Here is a 19,422-nt window from a genome sequence, read left to right as displayed (position 1 = left end):
TGATGACAAAGACATACAATGAAGTCCACGTTTTCAAGGAAAAAGATATAAATAATGACCGCTCCGACATCAGTAAGATTTGTCGACCATGAGATCACAGGCACAAAGTCATACCACGATGTCAACATGAAATACAGACAATCTTTACTTGATATAGAAAATGCAAGGTCGGGTAGTTATTTTAACTTTAACTACAACAAGAGCTATATAGAGTGGGGGTTTGTTTCCGAATGAAAACAAGGAAAAATAACTAACTCTGTATCTTTTAATTTACGTCAAATCATGGACTTGTTCGATGAAATTAATCAAGAACATAAAGAACAACTAGTGTGGCTAAGACAGAGTTTCCCCGATAACTAAAGCGTCGTCAGGAAAATTGAAATATTAAATCAACTTGCATACGACAAGGAATATATTAACTCGCGAGCAATTCGAACAATAATCGATTGCACCAACAATGACAAACAAAGGTTTTTAGATGAATTCAAGATAACAGAAGTTGATCTCGTAAATTTTAAACTTCCAGGGTGTAACGTAGCCGAGTTAAAAAAAATCCGTCATCGATGAAACACTATCGCACCCAATTATTTTTCGATACAATGATGACTTAAGTGTAATTATGGAAATCGTACGACCATTTGAAAACGAAGGTAATGAATAATGACAGAACTACTTTAGCAGATAGCCGCAAAAGAAGTCTGGTGAAAACGACGATGAAAACAATAAGCTCAACCAAGCCTGAATTCAGTATTAATTTTCCAAACGAATTCCTAGAGGAGGAACTGAATCCATGACTATTCACCTGGATCAAATTATTGAATATTTTAAAATCATTGATCGAGAACATAAAATAGAACGAGAGCAACTACGGCAACTCTTCCAAGAACATCTTTTTGATATAGCAAGTTCACGCAGCGAAATCATCACGCGAATTGAAATACCAAATCAGCTCGTGTACGACATGGAATATATTAACCAACGAGTAATTCAGGCAACAATGGATTACACCGACAACATATATAGATATAAACAACAGTTTTTAAACGCGTATTCGATAACAGAAGCTACGCTACCGAATTATAAATTTCCTGGATATAACGCACCCGAATTAAAAAAAAAAACCACTCAACGATATCATCGATGAGTTCTTTCCTGATATACTTACACGGTACAAAGAAACACTACCACCGGCAACAATTCTCCGCACAACAATAATTCACAAGGGTAAGGACGATATGTATCTCCGGAAATCGTAAATATAACTTCGGTGGTCGCGGTCAGTCTTGTGTGTGATGCAATCGATGGAAGTTACAGCACGGACACATCAATGTCAAATCAAGCGCAGCAAGGATTTATTCTTTATTCATTCACACCGAAAGAACCAACCGGATTTCTGATTGTACAAGAACCGATCAATCCGGTTAATCTACGATGTCATAATTCACTGTTATCAAGAATAAATTTCAAACTAACTGACCAATCCGGCCACTTGCTGGATTTAAGAAATAAAACGGCAAATATTAATTTACTTGTGAAATCGTATAAATCTACGATTTTCAGGGATTCTAAGCGTGTTATCAAGAAAACAGTGCCAAAAAATTAATTCTCCTGATAGTCAAGGTGGATATTTTTTTTACTGACTGACTAGACCCAAGCTGTCGCTCAGGTTTCACAAGAAATTTATTTTTTCTGAAAATCTGTCAAATTTGTTAATTATGAAAGGGTAATAAGTAGTCAAAATCCTGTAAATCGACTGATTTGTTAATTCTGAAGAGGTAATAGGTAGTTAAAAACGTGTAAATCGACTGATTTCTCAATTCTCAAGGGGTAATAGGTAGTCAAAATCGTGCAAATCGACTGATTTCACAAAAAATATAATTTTTACTGATAATAGCACCAAAAATAAATTGTCCGTCCTTGTGGACTGACATACTACTTTCACTTTCATTTCCACGATCAAAGCGTCTCATTTTCGTTTTCGATCGTTTCACGATCTGACATAATTTTTCTTAGTTGCCTCACACGAGTATTAATTATATTCTTTGCTTCATATTCAAGAGCTAATTCTGACCTAATTTTTTCGATTGCACGAGAGAGACTGACAAATTCTTTGATCCGCGCTTCTTCTATTGTAGCTAGCTATTGACACATAGCCGTTTGAATCTTCTTTATAAATATATATTGAGACGGTAAAATATATCTTCCCTCGTCTTTAGCCTCTTGCAATGCTTCAAAATCAGAAATAATTTTTTCGGGATTTAATTCATCAGATATATTTATACCGTCATGTTCTAATTTTTTAATGGCAAAAATTACATCATTGATATTTTCGTAATTCATTATATTATATATACCGAATATTATATATTTAAAAGAATTATTTTTATACACCATTATGTGAATTTCTAGGTTGCCATATGGCAACCTAGCAAATCCAGAATGGTGTACACAGAGGACAAATCACAATCCCATATGAACCTCTAGGGTGTTAATAACATCCTACCAGGCTCAGGGGATTACTAAACATGACCTGTCAAACAACAGTCGAGCGGCTCAAGAGGGCGTGTTTCGGGAGACGTCACAACACATAGTATTTACACTATTTACATTTGTAAACTCCTAAGGTGCCACCGCATCTTAGCGAGTTTACAAGCGAGTAAACCTTAATTAAGGGACGTCACAACACATAGCATTTACACTATTTACAAGTATTTACAGTAGTACATGTATTTACACTATTTATAGTTAGGACAGCACAACACATAGTATTTACATTTGTAAACGCCTAAGGTGCCACCGCATCTTAGCGAGTTTACAAGAATACAGTAAACCTTAATTAAGGGACGTCATATCACATGTATTTACACTATTTACAAGTATTTATAGTAGGACAGCACAACACAGCGTATTTACATTATTTACAACAAGGACAGCACAACACATAGTATTTACATTAGTTACAGTAGGACGGCACAACACAGTGTATTTACATTATTTACAACAAGGACAGCACAACATATAGTATTTACATTATTTACAGTAGTACGGCACAGACAAATACGGGGTTATTTTCTTACGCTCAACAGATTTGCACACCCTGCCCCAAATGAATCCCGTGAGGTGCAAAAGTAGCACCGCCACGTGGTGACATGGCGGAAAGGTGTGAAAATCTGTTGAGTTTCGCAAACCCCAAACAGAAGATGGGGTCGTATAGTATATAAACTGACTGATACTTGGAAATTCAAGAATAGCTCACGCGATGGGCGTGGCTTATTTGCTGTTTTGTATTTCTCTTTTTCTTAAATATAATCGCCGAAAAAATATAGATAAACCAGAAAACCAAATGAATTCAGCAAAACAAGTATATTGTCTGTGAAAAAAATATTATTTACGATAAATAAACGATTACACCTGCCGGTGTTGATAGTCCTTGATAAAATCTACGGGGAGTAATCGGAGATAGACCGTAGTATTTTACTTCCGTGTTAATCCGTACAGATAGGACGGAGAATTATTTACCTGTACTAGTGTGTGTACAATAGACGGTTCGCCACAAAACCTTATTTCAGAACAGACTGCAAAAAGAAATAATAGAACCTGAATTTAGTTCTACTTGAAAATTATTTGTTTCCTGGATAATATATTACCTATGACGTGTGTTGCGCAATCTCAAGGGAGGGAATTTTTTCATTGACTTTTACACAATTGCTGTAGAGTTATCTCCGTTATCTGTATCTAACACCAATGGAATGTAAGAGAACGATGATTTGATTATTTTATCTGCAACACGTTGGACCGAACATGAGTGAATATCAAAATATTTGCCAGCCGCGTTCATTGACTGAAATATCATCTCTTCGCCGGTCTTTGTATTAAAAGATTTAATAGCTCTAGGAATCTGTATGAATTTCCAAGTCTTCCCACGTGCAGAATTCTCACTTTGTTTAATAGCCTGAAGGTTGTGTAGGGAATTGTTCAGAGATTTTCCGTCAATAAGATCGATCACAAGACCGTCTTTGATCTCTCCAAAGAAACATTCGAATATGAACCCATGATTGTGATACTTCTTTCCCCCAGCGGTAAATCTAAGATAACCAGCATTATTAACAACACCAACTGGTCTTTTCAACCTGCAATTTCTGACTACCCATCACGAGACGCTTCATAGTTCTTAATGATAGGCTGTCTGACAAATTCTTTTTGCTCCATTTATATATAATGTATTTTTCTAAATTATAATTTATCTGAAAACATAGATAATCTTCTACACACTTTATAGCTATGTCATTGTCATTATTTTTTTATCATAATAACGCTTCATTTCTCTGTACCGTTTACCAGCGCACTGCACACATAGCTGTGTTTGTCCTTGCACTCCGACACCGCACCGTAGGCAAGGCTTTGGTCCTAAACTACCATTACGAACGCATTGTGAATGTTGCCCGCAGAATTCGTTTACACATGATTTGCGACATGGAGTTGCAGATCATATCAGAAGCTATTTACACTGATTCAATATATATAATATTTTTATTTAAATACTTGTCTGAAATATAATATGGATGAATTTGAGAGATTATCTGCAAGCAAACCATGGAAAGCTTCAAGATTCGATCTTGGCAGACTTACCCCCGACTTGCGGAGGCGAGCTCTGACTGATCTGATTAATATTATCAGGGATGCCTTAAAAAGAATTTCGTGATGATGGAGCATCTCACACGTGGTCGACATTCAAAATTGTACGCGATGTCTCTGCCAAGGACTCTGCCATTGATGCTACAATGAACGATACACGTGCGAAAACGATTATCGATTACCTTCATCAGAAATATCTTCTCACAATGAAGTTTGTTGTGCAAGCAGATTCCGATACGTGGATTATCCGTGACAAACATGACCCTGTCCCTGCTAATGGAAAAAACCGCTGTGTTAAGTAAAGATTCCAAACCAGGAATGTTGACCGGGATTGACAGACCATATTACGCTCGAGCGTATCCTGTGACTGCGGTTATTTATGGAATTTATCAACTACATGATAGACCTAACATTAATGGTCTTGCCCCAATGAGATTTTCATTGCTGAATTGTGCAGCCGAGCGAGTAACTGAACATTTTAAAAATGCGAAACGTGGAAACGGTCCGACTGATCTGCGACGTGAAAAAATAGCGAAGTGGTCCGAACAGGTCAAAGATACAGGAGCGTCAATAAACGATGTCGCTGAGTTATCGAGTAAATTAAAATTTATATGAATCAGCGAATAAGGGAAATGGAACACCAATTGAAATTATTGATCATAACACTCAAGCTTGGACTAACGCAGTAACAATATTTCCACGAGATCGTGCTGTGAGATTTTACTCTGGGGAAAATATGTTTGATTTTATTAAACAGATAAGTAAAAACGATCCTGTATCAGTATGGCTGTTTAAGAGTTCCGAGGATGGAGAATATGATCAATTTGTAACACCTAACGGCAATTTATATCGTAAAGAATCTCTCCATGGCGCGATGAGAAAACTCGCGGAAAGATATTCAGAAAATACTGAGCAATTATTAACTAATTGTTTTACAGTTCCGTCAGTTGCTGCCCACACCGCGAGAGAGCGAAATTTATGGAGACCAACACGCACTGAGCCCCTCGAAGATGTTCAGTTAAGTTGTATCGAATATGGACATCGCGGTTTGTGGAATACAGAATAGAACCACAAGGATGTTATTTCGGTGGATATGGTCGCATGTTAACCGGGAAATTTTTCGGAATGGGTGAATGTGCTGGATATTTTAAAAGATTCGGACATCCTACAAACGAGAGGACACGAGTGGCGATTAATGGTCCATTACCCGATTTTTATCTGATAGGATTTGCTCGTGTAGTATCGTTTGAATTCGCTAAAAATCTTCATCCGTGTTGTTATGTTTGGTTTGGTTTGGTAGACACTTTTTAGAAAAACGCTGGACAGCAATAGTGTTATTACGATATATGCTTGACAGAAGCGTATTAATATCGTTGACGGTCAGTGAAGCAATTATATTATATCGGAAGCAGACTTCGGTTTGGTTACCAACACCGGAGCGTATCAGTGTAGATGAGGTCATCGAAGAATATAAGCGGGAATGTCCAAATACGCATGTTGATGTCATCGTCGATGATGCTCCTAGTATTCTCAGGATTAAACTCAGCAACAGTGAAAAAACCGCAAAAGCTCTCGGTAGAAAATAATCGGTAAATTTACTCAAGTTGGAGCATATGATCATAAACGGCATTGTGCAAGATTGATTATGGATGATGGTGAATTAGATTTTATAATTGCTGATGCCGCTGCGAGAAATATATTTTGTGACCTGAGAAACGTTTACTTGTCTGACGGGAAAAAGTTGGGCACACTTGTTAGTTACACTGATGGAGAATCTCCTCAGTATACACATCTAAGATCTTCAATGCTTGCTTATGTTTCTATAAATTTGCTATCGATGATAAACAGATTTCCTGACACTGCAGTTAGAGTTGCAACGGATTCATTTATATCAATTAAAAAATATTCAGAATTATTGGCTCGTTTTACAAACACTAATGCATTATGGGGTTCGTGGAGAATAAAACAAGAAACATTGCATAATTATTGTACAAGCCGCGGATGTTGCGGTTAAAGATAGTTATCGCAGCGATCAGATATCAGAATTATCGTCGGAGCCATCCGTGTATGATCCAGTATCCAGACACAAAACGGTTTATTTGAACGGACCGGGAGGTTCTAGCAAGACAACTCGGGTAATCCAATTATTTCGACAGAAACACGATGATATGATTGTGCTAACACCATCACACAGACTTGCCAGGGAGATGAAACAACGGGGGTAAATTCTTGTACTTATCATAGTTTTTCAGATACAAGGTGACGCATGGACTCCTGATCGAATGGGAGAGAAATATATTCCAAAGATCATCATTTTGAATGAAGTGTGCTCAGTGTCGTTGGAAATATTAAAAACATTTCTCGATTGGTTGTTATTGAAAAATACAGCTGAGATAATGTGCGGCGATCACGGTCAACCACCTCCATTTGTTGGACCATCTCCACACGATTGGATGAAGAATTTTGTAGACTACGTTGAAGAAATAACTGATGATCATAGATCTCTTGATGTATAATTAAGAGAATTTAAAAAATTAACCAGACAGCAACCGAACAAAATTCAATGTGAAATAGCGCGTAAAATAATTCCAGAAACTTCCTTGAACGACTTTTGGGATACGTGGAGACCAAACGATTTGATAGTGGCAAGTAGAAAAATAGTCAGAGACACACTTCAACAGCGGTTATTTTAGTTACACAAGGAAAAATTTCCAGCCTTACGTGTACCGTTGTGTTATAGACCAGCTGATACACGACGACAAAATATTGACGTTGGTATACCAGGACCCTTGACAGAGTCAAGGAAACAGAATCTCGTTTTAAATGATGTTGTCGCAGTTGATGTCAGTGTTGTTGATGATGCTCTACACGCTGATAAATCCCCGTGGAAGCTAGGATACGCGATGACGATTCACTCCTCTCAAAGATTAACTATTACTGATACAGTTGTTTGGATTGTTGATGATCGTATCGAATGGTCAAACTTGGTTTATCTCGCAGTGTCCAGAGTCAGAAAAATATCTCATCTGCGGATAATCGCCATGGACTCGTCAGTGATCAATGATGATATTGACAATGATATAATAAGAAAAAAATTAGCCGGTTATAAACAAGGTGACAAAAAAAATAAACGTGATTTTGATCTCGACGTTGAATCATAGCGCTAAAGCAGCAGCAGAATAATCACTGTGCGAGCTGTAATTGTATAATGTTATCGCAGTACTTGAGCAATAATCCAAGACAATTTCCTGTGGACAGAAAAGATAACTGCCGTGGTCATACACGAGAAAATGTGATGCTGACCTGTCTTGAGTGTAATCGACGTCGAGGTGCTAGTTAAGTGATCTGGGCGGTAATTGTGTGTCTTTGGGAATTACTTGTAATTGCTCATGTGTAAATCCACGCTGAGGAGCAGTTGAATCCAGTCTGTAGATTGGGTCTACCCGTGGATCTTGTTATGTTAGATATCTTGTGTGTCGTGATGGTCCAAATAGGATCAGTCGCTCTTTTTACCACCTTCAAGTTCACCGGGCTCATATAAATATCTTACAGTCACATTACCTAATGCTGGCTGTGCTGAAAATCACGTCGTTGTACGGGTATATTTTTTTTTGTGATTGCGCTAACGGGTTTCAACGCAGTTGTTTGAGTTATTTCATTATTTAACGTGGTTATCACACTTGGTAATCTTGTAACCTAATCGCGAAATCTCTTGTCTTGAATGAATTCCTTTGCGTATGATATGTAAATAACCGCTCAGCAAGTGTTCGATTAAATCGTTCAACAATTGCCTGATCACGATGAATTACAGTATGTCCTCGTCGTATTTCGACATTATGTTGCTTCATAAGCGATGATATTGCACCCTGAAATTCTTTGCCAGGATCAACTTGTAACAGCTGTGGTCATCGTAGACCACCACGTTGATAAATTCGTTTAAGGCAGAAGCTACTTCAGTTGCTGTCTTTGCTGATAACGGCTCTGCTTTTTTATATCTACTTGCAACATCAACGACAGTTAACGCGTATTTGTATGTTATTTGACGTCTACCAATTTTAATAGTATCATGTGGTAAAAATAAAATATCAGCCTGATGAACTTCATTAGGAACGCTGACATCAAAATGTGCAAAGTGAATTCGTTTAGGCGGCGGTAGGAAAATTTGCCATATTGCCTGTTTGGATAACCATTTTTTAGTAGCAACACGTGTAACCTTTCCTGCTTCAGCGAGTTTACTAATCCCTGCGTTACCTTTCCAGTATCCTCTTTGGGAATAATAAATCGATTCCATTTATAATTAATTACCAGCACCTAGCGCTAATTTACCTTTCATCGCGGATCTTACTAACCAATTAGGCAATGATTCCTTGAAAGATTTATTCGTAATGGAATTTAGCGCGTGAATTAATTTCACATCTGCGATATGCCTATGCTGCAAGATCTTTACTTTTATAAGCTACATCATGAGCATGATACGCTTTATCAATAGAGTTTATTGGATATTCACCTGGTTTTGGTTGATCTTGGCTGTCAAGTCTGATATCAAGTCTGGTTCCAGGGCCACAGTAATCATATCCTGGAAGATGTTTTTCTCCTGGGTATTTAGCCTACGGAGTCCCGGGTAACTTTGTTAATTGTGCTGCAATATCACCTCCTCGATTTTTTTTAAACCCGACTGTGCGGGAATAAATTTAAATTTCTTTGTACCGCATCGTTCACACTTACCTGTAACCGCTGATCTGCTATTTTTTGTTGTAATAGTTGTTAGATCACCTGTTGGGGTACGCGTCCTGCATTTCACACAATATAGATCCATAATTTATTTATGTAACATGGATATAATTGATTTCTCAGCGACAAGAAAACAAGAACCGGTGAAGCATCATGCTGCGCTACCAAATTCTGTTCGTATGATCATAATTTGACCATCTGGAAGTGACAAAACGCAACTGTTGCTTAATTTGATAATGAGATGGCTCAGGTGGGATAAGTTGTATTTGGTAGCACCATCAGATGATGATCAACGATGTTATGATGTACTTAAGGATTGTAATGAAAATGCAAAATCGTTAAATGAGCGCGGTGATGCTGTTGTCGAATTTATAACTGATATTGATGAAGCGCCGAGTGTTGATGATATTGATGGATCTATTAACAATTTAGTCGTGTAGGATGATGTTATGCTTGATAAACAATTAAATCCAGCTAGGATATTTTCTCGAGGTAGACATAAAAACACTGATGTGATTTATGTAACCCAGCGGTACACACAAATTCCAAAAGTAATCAGGGACAATTGTAATATTCTTCCTGTGTTTAACGGAGTTGATACTCACACGTTACGAAATATAGCTGTGATATGGACATAATGAAGTTTACAAATTTATTTAGTCGGGCTCAGTTATCACCGCATGGGTTTATAACAATGAACTTACAAGATCCTCGAACACGATACCGAGTCGGTCTTGATACAATTTTTGGATAATAGCAGCAGAGAGGGCGCTGTCTCCAACTTGGCACCGACGTGATCGCGTATTTTCCTGAGATTTTTCGCGATCAGCGATAGCCTGGGTAAGTCAGTTAGAGTTTATTAAGTTCGTTGACAGGGTTGTCTCATACCAGATACTGAGACAATCGCGATTTTTTTTGCGATTTTCCAGGAAGGCCTATTTTGCGAAACGGAGAGTGAACCAATTAGAGCAATTCACCCTCTCTGCTGCTTGCTTGTTTTACTGGAGTATCCGGTGCTAGTATTAAGGAAGTGTAAGCAGCAGGGAGGGCGAATCCTACAACACTCTAGAAGACCTCCAAATGCCAAAATAAGCCCTTTAAAAAACCGCGATGGTATTGTAAGCGAATCGTCATCGCGTTGTTGTCGCTTGCGTGTAAAAAATTGTCCAAAAAATTTTATCTAACCCAACTCGATATCGTGTTCGAGGATCATGTAAATTTATTGTTATAAATCCGTGCGGGGTTGATTGAGCAACACTGAAAAAGTTTATCAACTTATTTATATCCATGTCGCCGTTACACCAAGTCTGATGTATATTTCGTAACGTTTGTGTATCAACTCCGTTAAACACCGCAAGAATATTACAGTTATCCCTGATCACTTTCGGTATCTGGGTATATCGTTGGGTTACATAAATAACATCTGTGTTTTTGTGCCTGCCTCTGGAAAATATCATGGCAGGATTTGATTGTTTATCCAACATCACATCATCATACACGACTAAATTGTTAATTTCCCCGTTAATATCATCAATACTTGGCGCTTCATTAATGTCAGTTATAAATTCAACAACATCATCGCCGTTTATCGATTTTGCACTTTCATTAAAATCTTTTAACACTTCGTAGCATCGTTGATCGTCCACAGATGGAGCTACCAAATACAACTCGTCCCACTTCATCCACTTCATTATTAAATTAAGTAACAACTGCGTCTTACCACTCCCAGATGGGCCAGTTATAATCGCGCGGACAGAATTTGGTAGTGCTGCGTGATGCTTAACTGGTTCTCATTTCCTTGTAGCAGAAAAGTCAGTGATCTCCATTATATATATTATAAAACAATATGGATTTATATTGTGTGAAATGTAGAGCACGTACCCCAGCAAGTGATCTGACAACTGTTACAACAAAAAATAACAGATCTGCGGTTTCGGACAAGTGTGAGCGATGCGGTACAAAGAAATTTAAATTTATTTCCAGTGCAGCGCCAAATCCAAAGTCAGTTCCAAAACCAGCGCCGAAACCAAAGTCAAAACCAAACCCAAAGTCAAGTAAAAAAAAGGAGATGATATCGCATCCAAGTTAGGAAAGTTACCCGGAACTCCGTGGGCGTAATATCCCGGAGAAAAACATCTCCTAGGATATAATTACTGTGGTCCTGGAACCCGACTTGATATCAGACTTGATGACCAAGATCTACCAAAGCCCGGAGAAGAACCAGTAAGCGCTATCGATAAAGCATGTCATGTTCATGATGTAGCTTACCGAAGTAGGGATTTGCAACAGCGCCATCTCGCGGATGTGAAGTTAATTCACGCGTTAAATGTCATCACTGATAAATCTTTCAAAGAAAAGTTAGCTAGTTGGTTAATAAAGTCCGCAATGAAATCTAAGCTTGTATTAGGCGCTAGTAATTAATTTTAATGGAGTCAATTTATTATTCCCCTGGCGGATACTGGAAAGGTAACGCAGCAATCGGCAAGCTTGCCAACGCTGCAGCGGTTACACGTGATACTGCAGCCGATTGGTTATCTCGACAAGCAATATGGCAGATTTATCTACCGCGTCCTAAAAAAATCCACTTTGCACATTTTACTGTTAGTGTGCCAAATGAAGTTCATCAATCTGATATATTATTTCTGCTACATGATACTGTCCGTCGTCGAACATACAAGTACGCGTTAACCATAGTTGACGTTGCAAGTCGATACAAAGAAGCAGAACCGCTAACATCGAAGACATCAACTGAAGTGGCCAACGCGTTTAAACGAATTTATCGGCGTAGTCCTCTACGATGGCCAAATCTATTACAAGTTGATCCTGGCAAAGAATTTCAAGATGAAGCAACATAATGTCACCATCAGACGAGGACATACGGCAATTCATCGTGATCAGGCAATTGTTGAGCGATTTAATCGAACACTTGCTGAGCGGTTATTTGGATATCAGTACGCGAAGGAATTTATCCAAGACAAAAGATCTCGTGAATACGTTATAAGATTACCAAGCGTGATAGCTGCATTAAATAATGAAATTACTCGAACAACCAACATGAAACCTGCCATCGCGGTCACCAAAAAACATATACCACAGCGACGTGATTTTCCAGCGTAACCAATACTGGGCAATGTCACTGTGTGATATTTATATGAACCAGGTGAACTTGAAGGTGGTAAAAAAGAGCGACTGATCCTATTTGGAGCATCACGACAAACAAGATATCTAGCATAACTAGATCTACTGGTAGACCAGCAATCTACAGGTTGGATTCAACTGCTCCTCAACGTGGATTTACACGTGAACAACTACAAGTAATTTCCGCGGATACTCAATTACCGCCCAAATCACTTAACTAGCTGGCATGCAAGGCGCTAGCGCCTCGATGTCGATTACACTCAATACAGGTCAGCATCACATTATCGTGTGTATGACCGCGACTATTATCTTTTCTATCTACGGTGAATTGTTTTGGACTCAAATACTGCCAAAACATTATACAATTACAGCTCGCACAGTGATTATTCTGTTGTTGTTTCAGTGTCATGATAAATTCAACATCGAGGTCAAAATCGCGATTATTTTTTTTGTCGCTGTATTTGTAACCAGCTAATTTTTTTCTTATTATATCGTTGTCAATATCAATTTCATCAGCGTTTGACTCATCCAAGACAATTCTTCGCAATTGAGATATTCTTCTGACTCTGGACACAGCCAAGTAAACTCAGTTTGACCATTCGATGCGATCATCAACGATCCAAACAGTTGTATCGGAAATTGTCAGTCCTTGAGATGAATGTATCGTCATTGCGTATCCTAGCGTCCACGGAGATTTGTTCATTTTTAGTGCATCTTCAACAGCATTGATATCAACTAGCACAATATCATTTAATACTAAATTCTGTTTGTCTGTCAATTTCCCAGGAATATCAACATCGATATTTTGTAACCGCGTGTCGGTTGGTCTATAACATAGTGGCGTTTTCAGCAAGGAAAACTTTTCTTGTGGTAACTTAAATAATTCTTGTTGAAGTTTATCTCTAACTTTTTTTCTACTTACAACTATCAAATCGTCTGGTTTCCACGCTTGCAGAAAGTCGCTCATTGAAGTTTCAGGAATCATCTCGCGCATAATTTCACATTGAACTTTATTTGGTTGTAATCTGATTATTTTTTTAAATTACCGCAGTGGTGTATCAAGAGCACCATGATCATCAGATATTTCTTCGTAGTAATCAACAAGTTCCTTTAGTGCGTCATGGGGAGATTTTCCAACAAACGGTGGTGGTTGACCATGATCTCTGCACATTATCACGCTGGTAATTTTTGTCAGCAACCAATCTAAAAGTATTTTTAATATCTCGAATTCCACTGTGCATATCTCGTCCCAGATTATTTTCCCAGGAATATATTTTTGTCCCATTTGTTCTGGACTCCACGTGCCGCCGCTGTATTTAACAAAGCCGTGCCAAGTACAAGCTTTTACTTTTCGTTGTTTCATCTCTCTGGCAAGTCTATGTGTAGGTGTTAGCACAATTAAATCACAGTTTCGAAATAACTCAATTGCTCGCGTTGTTTTACCAGAACCTCCCGGGCCATTCAAATAAACAGTTTTATATCTGGTGATTGGATCATCTACAGATGGCATCATCGAGAACGCGTTTATGTCATAATCGCGACGATAATTATCTTTGATCGCGACATTAGCGGATTCACAATAATCATGTAAACGTTCGTCTTATATTCTCCATGTCCCCCATGCACTTCCGGTGTAATAGCTTACTTTTTCTAAGTATTTTTTACTAAAGTAAAATGAATCTGTGGCAACTCTAACCGCGGTGTCAGGAAATCTATTTATCATCGACAATAAATTTATAGAAACATAAGCCATCATTGAAGATCTTAAATGCGTGTACTGAGCCGATTCTCCTTCGATGTAAATAACAACTGTGCCTAACTTTTTCTCGTCAATTAACACATCCTCTCGGCCACAAAGTGTATTTTTTGCAATAGTGTCGGCGATTATAAAATCTAACTCAGCGTTCTCCATAATCAATCGACAATGACGTCGTTGTCCGCCGCCTTGAGTAAATTTAACAATGATTTTTCTGCCAAAATCTTTTGCTACTTTTTCCTGGTTGCGGATTTTAATCTCAAGAATTTTAGGAGCTTCTTTAATAATAGCGTCCATAGGAGTATTTGGAGACTCTCGTGCAAATTCGCTAATAACGTCGTCAACGCTGACATCTTCCGGTGTTGGTAACCAAACGTCGGTCTGCCTTCGATATGATATAATCGCTTCATTGACCGTCAGCGCTGTCAATATTCGTTTGTCAAGCATAAATCGTAACAACACAATTGGTGCCCAACGTTTTTCCGAAAAGTGTCTACCAAACCAGACATAACAACACGGATGAAGTCCCTCAGCGAATTCAAACGATGACACGTAAGCAAATCCTGACAAATCAAAATCGGGTAATTCTCCATTTATTGATACACGCGTCATTTCATGGCGAGGATGTCTAAATCTTTTAAAATACCAATCACATTCACCCATCCCAAGAAAACTTCCTGGATAACACGCAGCCATATCCACGGAAATCATATCTCCGCGGTTATACATGATGTTCCATAATCCGCCGTGTCCGTATTCAACGCAGCTCGCGCGCACATCGCTGAGAAACTCAGTACGTGTCGGCGACCATGAATTTTTTTCTCTGGCAAAACCCGAGACTACACCTGGAATTGTAAAACAATTCTTTAATAACTTTTCGGGGTTTTCAGAATATTTTTTTGCAAATTTATACATCGCGGATTGCAATTTTTCTGTTCTATTTAATTCCCCGCTGGGGGTCACAAATTGATCATGTCCACCGCCTTCGTAACTTCCAAACAACCACACTGACACAGGATCCCGCTAATAAACTCAAACATTTCCTTGGTGGGGCGATTTGAACACGCTGGATAATATTGTATAAGACGATCCCGTGGAAATATTGTTACCGCGGATGTCCACGCGTGAGAGTTGTGATCAATAATATTTATTGAAGCTCCATTTCGATTATATTTCGGCGCGTGTAATATTTTGTTTGTTATCGTTGATACAGTTATGGGAAATCTTAACACGCGCTCCAGATCAGCAACGTCGTCTATCGATGCTCCTGTGTTGTTTACTTTTTCAGCCCACGCTGTTATTTTGGAACGTCTTAGATCAGTTAAACCATTTCCCCGCGCTGCATTTTTAAAATGTTCAGTAACTCGTTCAGGTACACAATTTAATCTTGTCGCGGTTTTCATCGGGGCAAGTTTACCAATTTTTCTAATTTTTATCGCGTAGATTCCATAAATAACCACAGTTACAGGATATGCTCGAACGTAATAAAATTTATCAATCCCGGTCAGCATTCCAGGTTTGGAATTATTACCCAATATCACACTTTTTCTATCAATGAGAACAGGATCGCGTTTGTCATGAATATTCCACCCATCTTCTCCCCCGTACGTGATAAATTTTATTTTTAAATGATAACTCGCTGTCAGATAATCAATAATTGTTTTTGCCCTCGCATCATCCATAGTCGCGTCAACACCGCCGTCAATTCTAAATGTATACCATACATGAGATGCGCCGTCGTCGTAAAATTCCTTCTTTGCGCGTTTGATTATATTAAATATCTCAGTAAGCCCTCGTCGCGCTACCCTGGTTAATCTATCAAGGTCAAATAGCGATTTTGATGGCTTAATCCGCGATAATTCTTCCATGATATTAATTAACCCAAGTATTTAAATTTTAAAAAATATATATAAATTGCAACCAATCAGTGTAAATGGCTTAAAATCGGTCACGTAACCCATGCAATAAACCATGCTATGGTGAATTTTGCGGGCGTCATATGATACAAGTTCGCAGCGGAAGTCATGGTCCATCGCCGTGTATTAAATGTGGCAGAGAAGCAGTGCAATTATGTGTAGGTTGCGGAGGGCACCGATGCAGATAATTAATCAGATATTATAACAAAAAATACAAAAACGTCTCTGATAGAACTGTTCAATCTGCTCTGGATTATGTAAATAAAGTATTCATTGATTTTCAAAATCAAAGATTTTCAATTTAGAAAGATGATATTATATATAAAATGAACTTTACCCTAAGTGATGAAATAATTCTTGGTGAATGCAAAGTTGAACTTTGCAATTTTAAAATCATTAGCGCTGAAGAAGTCTATGATAGAATTTCCAAAATTTAAAATGATGTAATATCCGAATTCAGAAAAATCACCGGATCATGCAATTCTTCGCGAAGACTCATTTATTCAACGCGCGAGTGGACCCCAGCTTGTATCAAAGTGGAACTTAGTGCGACAAATACGCGATATTTCTCGCGGCGTTGGCTATTCTCAGGCAAACCCGTTACGGGCTGCGCTAAAAAAATTAGAACAGAATTTCCTCTGCGCGGTAAAGACCGTCTAAATGCGCCGGAACAGGCATACCTACGTAAACAAATACATAAATGCGATGACAGTGGTGTTATAGACCGCGAAGTCCGCATAGAACATATAGTACAAGCGGTCAATGGGTATTTTGGTAAAATCTAAATCCGCGCAAGTTTGTTTACTAAATCCGCGTAAGTGAAGTTTTGTTCACATGTTTTTTTTTTTTCAAGTTTTTTTCAAGATTTTCAATTTAGAAAGATGATATTATATATAAGATGAACATTCAACCAAGTATCTATAATACCATTATCGCATACACAAATAAATCCATTTAGACAAAAAATGCTATTCTGGAACAGGATGCCTTGTGGAATTATAATTTATTAGATCAAATTGAAGAGTTTATGGCGAAGTTTGACAGCGAAGATGATTGTGCGCGATACTGTACACTCAGGGCCAGCGCGCGTAGGCTTTTCAGGGTAAAATCTTTCAAATCATTTTTTTTTACCTTTGAAAATCAAAGATTCCCAATTTAGACAAACGAATATATATGTAAAATGAATACCGAAAATATGAATATTGTATTTTCCGAAATTGAAAAATTGCAAACAAAGATCTTCAAAAATTTATTGATAAATTTAACTATATCATGGCGCGAGAACGATATGGCGGTTACACACTTTCAAAAAAATGGAGATTGATAGCGCGAATACAATCCGCGATGAATAACTGCCTTGGAGAACCTTCGATTGATCTAGCGAAGTTTGTTCCGCTGAGACGCATCGTTGATAAAATACGGCAAGAATTGTCCGACGAGTACGAAGCAAGAAAAACAATAAGTGCTCGTGTAAAAGATTTAAGAAAATTGACGGAACTCGAAATCCATCCCGTCGATGAAATATTAGACAATCTAGCTAGTATCAGAAATAGTGTCTGACATAGGTGTCAAACACCTGCGTCGGATACAAATGTCTAGCACAAGTGTCCGACAACAATGTCCAACACTAGTGTTGGAAATTCATAGATAAGTTTGCGAAAAAACACTGGGGGATTTTCGATTGTTGGACATTTTTTCGACGTTGTTTTTTTATATTTTTTTAATATAATTTCCCAATGCCTAACCGAGCAAAATATTTATCTCCGGCGCAAGAGCTAACCATCATAAACCTTCGCGGAAAGGAACAACCAGCAAAGATTGCCAAACAATATCATATCGGCCGTGCGCGACTATATAAGATATGGAAAGCTGCCTATCTCAGTGAAAAGTTCATAGGTGGTTTTGCTGGAACAGAGCGAGGAAAAAACCTAACAAAATACATTACCCGGATTAACAAAAAAATAAGTTAAAAAAAGAGACTTATGATGAATTACTAGCGCAACACCGCGAATGTATTTCTGCGATCAATCAGTTAAAACAAATAAATGAGCGTAACCGAGAAATACTGACTAAATTAACTCCGCTGCAAATAATTGCTAATCGCGATAAAACGATCCTTGTCTGCGAAGAACAAATCGCGGAGTTACAACAAAAAATCACTGACAAAGAAAAACAAATCACTGAGTTACAACAAAAAATTATTGACAGCGAACCAAAGAAAGAGTCCATCGAAGATATATTATCAAGAACTCTTCTAGGAAAGGATCCCCGGAAACCCCCCCTCCAGCGAGACTCTCACGTAGATCTTCTTCGGTGAGGCACGAGTGTGAATAATTTAAAATCTCATCATAGTTAGTTGCACTCGGATAGCCTGCTCGCGTTCAAGTCGCTGCTGTTGCTCTGTTGTCAGTAGAAAATCCTCGTCGCCGTATTTATCTATAAACAACGTAACCATTCCGTGCGAGCATAGGAATGTTTGTTTGATTGCGTTTGCGAGTGCTGGCTTATCATACCCAAAGACCTTTGCATGGAGATACATATATTTTTTTCTTATTTTCAAATCCTTGATTGAAAAATCTTACGGATTTTCAAGATTGAAAGTCTTTTGAAAAATCTTCGATTTTCAAGACTTGGAAATCCTTGGAAAATCTTTGATTGAAAAATCCTATGGATTTTCAAGATTGAAGTCTTAAGACTTCACTAGCAGATTTATATTCAGTGTTTCATCGCGCATGTCAATAAGATTTCCAGATTGATCTGTCAGCGTAAAATTTATTTATGACAGCCATGGATTCGAACATCGCAGAAAGACCGGATGAATTGGTTCTTGCACGATTAGAAATCCAGGCGGCACATGTTTCGGAGTAAATGGATAAAGAATAAATCCTTGCTGAGCTTGATTTGTTATATCTGCGGAGTAACTGTCGCCGATATCATCACATGTAAGATTGACTGCAACAACTTCAGTTATTTTACAATGCCCGGAGATACATGTCTGCCGTCGGAGGTCTGACTGTTGTTGTGTCTAAGGATAGTCGGCGTTGGCAGTGTTCGCTTGTGTTGTGCAAGTATGTCGTCGAAGTATTCGTCAGAGATATCGTCGACGGATTTTTTATTCTCGCTTGGAGAAATATACCCGGGGAGTTTAAATGTTGAAATATCTTCTACGCGTATTTTATACATATCTGCAAAATCGATTCTAACAGAGCCCTCTTTGGCGTCTAATACAGCTTGAATAAATCGTAT

The sequence above is a fragment of the Sinohyriopsis cumingii genome, chromosome 17 (genome assembly GCF_028554795.1).
Source record: "Sinohyriopsis cumingii isolate HCF-2022 chromosome 17, ASM2855479v2, whole genome shotgun sequence".
Lineage (NCBI taxonomy): Eukaryota > Metazoa > Mollusca > Bivalvia > Unionida > Unionidae > Sinohyriopsis > Sinohyriopsis cumingii.
This window is presented reverse-complemented; position numbering follows the sequence as displayed.